The 7,663-nt window shown below is 31.3% G+C and overlaps 1 non-coding gene across 1 annotated transcript in view; it reads left to right on the top strand.

The window, feature by feature from the left end:
- The first annotated feature begins 6,856 nt into the window (after positions 1–6,856).
- The window catches only part of LOC118067614 (small subunit ribosomal RNA), a 1,912-nt gene continuing 1,105 nt past the window's right edge, over positions 6,857–7,663 (top strand). Inside the window, exon 1 of the ribosomal RNA XR_004690406.1 lies at positions 6,857–7,663. This exon is cut by the window's right edge and continues 1,105 nt beyond it. This is a non-coding gene — a ribosomal RNA (small subunit ribosomal RNA).

Here is a 7,663-nt window from a genome sequence, read left to right as displayed (position 1 = left end):
GTCATGATAAAGTTTTTTTTTTCTCTTTTATTTGTTAGATTTGCATGTAATTATAATATTAACATGCTAAAAGTAATTGTTTACAACGATTTGATTTTTTTTTCTCAATTATTTATGTAATTGATCGACGCCGAGTCGGAAAACATATGAACAGGGTTATAAACACTTTTTTTACTATAGCTATATGAACGTAGCTTTTTTTTAAGCAATTTAGAAATATTTAGAAGTAGTTGAAATAATCTACGGGGATTTCCGTGGATTATTGGAATCGAACACCGTTCGGTAAAATAAATGTCGAATCTTCTGACTACAGAGCCAGCATATTTTCATTTGCTTTGTTTACGTTTAGATATCATAAGCTTCAGGCTTGGTAACAGAGGGTGGGGGATGTGCTTGCTCGTCAACTGTTCGAACTCGCAGTCTTCTCTGAAAAATAAGACGGAGATAGATAGATATATTCTGTGCTCTGTCTTGCTCGAAACAGATTATTCAAAAATTTGTAAATTTCTTGGTGCCCTAAGGCTCCCTTTTTGTAGTGCATCCTTGAAAATTATCATTTTTCGAACGATTTCCCTGTTACCTACTCAATTTCAGTTGATGTCAAGCTTCGGCCTCTTGCCGCACAACACGAGGGCGTAAAGTCAACTCCGGGAAACTTTCTGACTTCAGCCCAGCCTTAATTGCAAATATCTCGATAACTATTCAACATTACGGAATAATTTTCAATACACAATTAATAATGACTGTTAGCTTTCATTTAAATCCAAAATGAGATTTACTCATTGAATATTTATCGTGATACAGATTAGGCCACGCCCCTAATTCCGTTTTTCGCACATTTCAACTCGATTTCTATCCTCTTCTTTGTCAGTCTTATTTAAATGCCATCTAACGCGGACCTCTCTCTCGTGGCCACAATTTTTCTACAATATACATAGGTATACTCCCAATGTATAAATATAGCGAATGAATGGTTTATGTATTTCTTACGTAAATATTGATAAAAAAGACAAATAATGCAATTTATTTAAAGATTATCTTAAAATAAGAATAATTTTTTTCCTTTAATTAAAAAAAAGTTACCAACTATGTTACATGGATGGTAATTGACTCTATTTGTTTATAACGACTGAATTTGTTATAAATAATCAAAAACGGAATTTATGCAATTAATTCGAATTCTTGCAACGGGATTTTTTTCTTTTTTTAACTGATAAAAAGTTATTACTTATGTTGAATAAATGTAATCGAAAATGTTATTAATTACGATTGTAATCGCTTTAAATGAGCATATATCAAATCTTACATTAAAATTCGAATTTTTACTGTCTCAATTCATACACACAAATTTATTACTTTTTCTTTTATGTTATCACAAAGTATTACGTATTTAGAATTGGGACATCTAAACGACGCAATTCTTATTTAAAACTTCACTTAATCAATCGATTCTTATGTAATGCAATCATACCACATCGATTATTTACAATAAATAAGAGATTCTATTAATTGACTGAAAAAACGAATGGTTTCTCATCTCCGTCCATCAATTCTTTCAATTTATTACTGTTTATACCAGTCAAACAGTATTCACGTGGACAAATTTGCGAGAATAAGCTCGTATCGTAGCATAGATAGAAAAAAACCAATACATCCTGTATCTTTTGTCAGACTTAATTTCTTTACCCTGGTGCACTGCAAATCTCAGGATTCCACAAACATTTTAAAATAACACACATAAAGCGTATTCAATGTAAAATGTCCATAAACAAACAATAAATTATTTGTAGACACTTTTTACACATTTCATAGTGTGTGAAAAATCTATAGTTTTTTACGGCATTTAACATTGAAGAGGCTTAGCGTGTTAAAAGTGTCTACAAGAATAACACATTTGGATTTGCAGTGTGAAAAAATTGGTATCACTTCGACTTCGCTCAACTTATCTCAAATCAACTTGCCTTGCTGTAATTATTGCTAAAAATGAAAAATAAATTTGAACAAACGTCTATATTCAAACAAATAGAATTTGTTATAAATAATCGAACTAGAGATCATCACGAAAAATTTAAATTGTTTTACCGTAAATACGAGCTTTAATTGAACTAAAGTTACCGACGAAAGAAAAGAAATTTTAAAAAAACATTTTTTGTTATCTATTGATCTTTTATGTAAAGTTAAGTTACCACGGTAATTCCGTGATATCTTTTAGTTTTTTTTAAAATCAATATTATCTAATCTAATATGAAAACTTATTGAAAAAAGTGAGTGAAATCCGCCAAAAACAGATATCGTTCGATATCTGTAAAAAAACGGTGCCACTTCACTGTTGTTTGGAAATTCAATATTTTCAAATTGTTCTACATGCAAAAAATGTTTGAAATTATAAAATTGCGCCAATTTTGACTTGCCATAATCGCAAAACCATAAAATTGTTTTTATCAATTGTTTAATAAAAAAATCACATAAGTATGCGTAAGAAATTGTAGATCAAATATTTGATCAAAATATTAATAAACATTTGATAGCCTAAATCTTATTCAGAATTTTTCTTCTAATGTTTGAAGTATCTTTCTAAAACTGCCATCATCGGATGAAAGTAAAACTTTGCGCCATGTACACGTCCCAAATGACTCTGCAAATAACTAAATTCTCATTTTTGAATAACTATTTAAAAAAATTTTGAAATACTAAAAAAGTTTAAAATCAAATGGCGTGCTATGTCATCTATAAAATTGAGTTTTTTTTTTTCGTTACTTTCGATGAATTGTGTAAGAAAATACTTTTTTGAATTTTCTTGAAATAATTAAAAAAGTTATTTTGTAGATGAGAATTTACGATAAATTCTTTTTGCAATCGATGTTTACTTAATCTGAAAAAGTAGCTAGTTAAAAAAAATGTTATAACACGTGGTTTAATTTTTAAGTATTATATCCGGGAATCTTCTATCAATAGAGAACACATGAGAAGTTCCCATCTGAGAGTAAGACCTGAACCGCAGCTAAACCGAGTGAACCATCTACATTATCATCAGGGCAGTGACTCTTACAGACTACTAAGCGAGTCCTGAGAAATCAGAGATCGTTTTTTATATGAGAGCATGCATTATCATCAAAAACAACCCCCTTCTTCTGGGCGGTACAAAAATGTGCGCTAAACATAAATAACGACAATGATGAAATTACAAAAAGTCCTAAAATCATTAAACGCCAATTATTTAAATCTACGAATCAACAATATTTAAAATGAATTATTTTTTTCGGTTTTTCTTTTGAAAAAAAATTTAGTACATCGAATAATTATTATAAAAGTCATTGTTGTAGTCGATGCATATTAATGAATATCATAGAAGATATAAATGCTTTATTTTTATGAAAAATACAAGTCTTTGATCAGATAAATGTAATATGATCATTATTGAATTTTATATTGAGACATTTATTATATAAAAAGTCAAGTTAATGTTAAATTTATTGTCATTTGAGAGTCAATCAATTATATTTCAAGAAAGTCATATTTTAATAAATTAAACTTTGTTTTATTGTAATTATTAATCTATTTATTCATGGGGAAACCTTACAGTTATTATTATTTTCCCTGAAAAACATACATACATTGCCCAAGCAGATAACTTGATTTATTTGAAGTCTTTTAATCATTTGATAAACTTGAATTGCTCTCATAATTTGAAAATTGTATAGAAAATGACGTTAGGATAGTTGATGATCTATAGAATCATCCATCCAACACAGGTGAGAGAGATCGCCCTCATAAAAAAAAAAACAAGCATCTCCATCTCACCCTATTTCAATGTCCTCTATTTATAAGCCTCTATTTTTTACAGTTACTAGCACTGAGTCTACTTCTTCTCCCAAGTTAAATAAGTCCGAATCATCTCTTGAAGAATCTGAGTCTGCATTCTCTATCGCCAAGAGCCATCTGCTTAAGGCAGCATCAATGAAGAGTAAATTATCTACATTGAGGAGTAATGTAACTCCTCAGATAAGTATTTAAGATAATGAATAAGTAAATAAATTTATTTTAAAATTGATGGGCTTCATTTTTCTTTGAGACAAATTCTCATCCCTCCTTATATTCCGGTAGTTGCGTTCAATTTTTTTTTTTGAAGTGAAAACTTTTTATGGGACACTAGCGTTTTGTCATGAGAGTTAACTCGTCGAGCTAACAAAACTGTTAAACTCCTTGTCTCTTTCTTATTACCATTTACTCTAGCAGAGTGAGAGAAGCGGAAAAAATTAACGAAGATCCGCACAAAGAGGAGACGCTGAGAATAGTCGCAGGGCATTGTTTATTAATGGCGATCATGTTATTCAGTTTATCAATATATGTTCTGTATATGAGTCAAGCAGTATTGATGTTATTTATTTATATAAAATTTAGGACTAGTTTAGACTTGTACAATCTTACGTACGTAGAAGAGCAAGTAAGTCTCAGTTCATCAGAGAAAGTCGTTGTAACTAGTGTTGCTTTATTTATGGAAATATTTTTTTTTGTAATTGTAATTTAAAATTATTTTTTGATAAATGAAAATGAATGGACAAAAAACTTCAATTTCAGTCGTTGGCGATGGAAATTGCTTGTTCAGATGTTTGTCTTATTTTATTTTTTTTCATTTTAAAAATTTTTTAATATTGTTTTTATTCTCAGTTATTGTCAATGAAGATACAAAAAATGTATGCGTCAGTCCAAAACTAACAGCGTCAAAAGTGAAACTTTTTATGTAATTCAAAAACTGTCAATGAGTGTACAAAAAAATACATTGCAGCAAAGAAAAATTGACTGGAAATTATAATAAAAATGATTTATAATAAAAATCAAGAAAAATCTACAGACTATCCCGAATTAATTACTACGGAAGTTTCACTTGTACGTATATGTATATAGTTTTATGTATATGTAAATAATAGTACGTACGAGTGAAACTTCCGTAGTAATTAATTTGGGATAGTCTGTAGATTTTTCTCGATTTTTATTATAAATCATTTTTATTATAATTTCCAGTCAATTTTTCTTTGCTGCAATGTATTGTTTTGTACACTTATTGACAGTTTTTGAATTATATAAAAAGTTTCACTTTTGACGCTGTTAGTTTTGGACTGACGCATACATTTTTATTAATTTTTTATACCAAAAAAAATTTACATTCATAATTTGGCGCCTCAGTAATTCTTTCGTTTTTTACTAACATAATATTTTCCATAGTCATGCAGCAACTTTATAGTAGTACCAACTTTATAAAAAAAAGTCGTACTTTTAAGGGAAAAGATTCTTTTTACTTAAAATGCGTTCCAAGGGGCGTGGCCAATTTTTATTTTTGCAAATTAATGATTTTCAGGACACAATAGCAATTGCAATTTATTGTCGTAGCTAATCAATGGGGTTTTCAAAGATTTTTTAATAAAGTTTATGTCATTATTGTAGAGAAATTAGAAATTTAAAGGAGCATAACCTCAAAAGTGCTAATTTGAGCGGAATAGAGACACGGTAGTGCCTTCGTCACCGCTATTCATACTTGGCGCTCGAGACACTACTAAAATAAACGTGTCTCTTGATTTTGGCTGGATCGTAAGAAAGTCTTGAAATTATAATTTATATTTGAATCAAAATATCGTGAATATTGTTTAAATAGTTTTGATAAGAACATTGAAGGAAAGATTATAGCCTACGTTTGTTAATGTAAATTGTTTATAACAAATTAAATTGTTATGAACAATTGAAAACGGGTCCTATGCAATATATTTGAGTTCTTCCAACGCGTAATTTTTTTTTCACTAAGATAAAGTTACAAACTGTGTAACATGAATAAAAACTTACTTTTGTTACTTATTAATCGGCTTAAATATTTTCAAAATCTCATGCTTCTATAAAATCTTAACAGTCACGCCACGTTTTTGGTTGTTATGTTTATTGTGTTCCTAACCGTACTAAATTTATTTTCAAAATAAAAACCGAAGAAAAAAATTCATTTTAAATATTGTTAATATTTAGATTTAAATACTTGGACGAAGTCGCGGGAATTTGCTAGTCCGAGTAAATAAATGTTTTTTTTGTTCTGCATTATCATTCATAGTTTGTTTAACAAAATTGCCATAAAGATAAGTATATATATTATGAATATAACATAGTAGTAAGGTTTTCTTCTAACTATATTGCTGCGTAGTTGATACAGTGACGCTTTCTCGAGTGCGGAGTGGAGGGGAGTAGTCGGTCGTCGTGCTGCGATCAGCTCTCTTACGCTGCACGTTACTAACATGAAAATAGTCGAGTTGAAACAGTTGAAAAGCAAAAGCATCTGAAAACTACAAACAGATGAGAATCTCAAACAGTTGAATGTCTGAGCAATTGAAAGTCGTATGAATATAATAGTTGAGCATAACAATATATACTAACGCAACATATCCACGAGTCGATGTCGTAGACTGAATGACTCTTATGTGGTGAATCGTCGGAAGGCGTTTATAATTGTTATATGTATACTTTTAGTTGCATTTAACTAAAAACAACAGAAATGTTATACTCACTTCAGTCCTAGTACGAATAGTAAAATTTTTTTTTACTACGTATACGAAATATAACCAAGTCGCTAACAGTAATAGCTAGCGAGAGTAAATTTTTAATAAATTTAGAAAAAGAGAGTGTTTGAACTTTTCAGTTATACATTCATATCAATGAATGTTTTAATTTTTAAAGTATAAAAGTGTTGATGGAAACATCAGTTTTCACTTACAACACAAAATATGTGTTACATAGTAAGACTTCAATACAGTGTATTTGTTCTACTATGTTAACACATATTTTTGAGAACGAATGTGTGTGTATAAACACATTACAAAGTTCCCTGGTTGATCCTGCCAGTAGTGATATGCTTGTCTCAAAGATTAAGCCATGCATGTTTAAGTACATACCGAATTACGGTGAAACCGCGAATGGCTCATTAAATCAGTTATGGTTCCTTAGATTGTACCCACATTTACTTGGATAACTGTGGTAATTCTAGAGCTAATACATGCAAACTAGAGTTCCAACCAGAGATGGAAGGAACGCTTTTATTAGATCAAAACCAATCGGTGGTCTCGGCCATCGTTTACTTTGGTGACTCTGAATAACTTTTAGCTGATCGTATGGTCTCGTACCGACGACAAATCTTTCAAATGTCTGCCTTATCAACTGTCGATGGTAGGTTCTGCGCCTACCATGGTTGTAACGGGTAACGGGGAATCAGGGTTCGATTCCGGAGAGGGAGCCTGAGAAACGGCTACCACATCCAAGGAAGGCAGCAGGCGCGCAAATTACCCACTCCCGGCACGGGGAGGTAGTGACGAAAAATAACGATACGGGACTCATCCGAGGCCTCGTAATCAGAATGAGTACACTTTAAATCCTTTAACGAGGAACAATTGGAGGGCAAGTCTGGTGCCAGCAGCCGCGGTAATTCCAGCTCCAATAGCGTATATTAAAGTTGTTGCGGTTAAAAAGCTCGTAGTTGAATCTGTGTGCCACACTGTCGGTTCACCGCTCGCGGTGTAAACTGGCATGCTTGTGGGACGTCCTACCGGTGGATTTAGCTTTAGTGTAAAAACTAAAGCGGTCCAATAATCCTGTCGCGGTGCTCTTAATTGAGTGTCGAGATGGGCCGGTACGT

The sequence above is a fragment of the Chelonus insularis genome, unplaced genomic scaffold (genome assembly GCF_013357705.1).
Source record: "Chelonus insularis isolate UGA/USDA-ARS -01 unplaced genomic scaffold, ASM1335770v1 contig_38_pilon, whole genome shotgun sequence".
In the NCBI taxonomy this organism is placed as follows: domain Eukaryota; kingdom Metazoa; phylum Arthropoda; class Insecta; order Hymenoptera; family Braconidae; genus Chelonus; species Chelonus insularis.
Note: the sequence above shows the minus strand (reverse complement) of the source record. Positions and strands in the feature narration are given on the sequence as shown.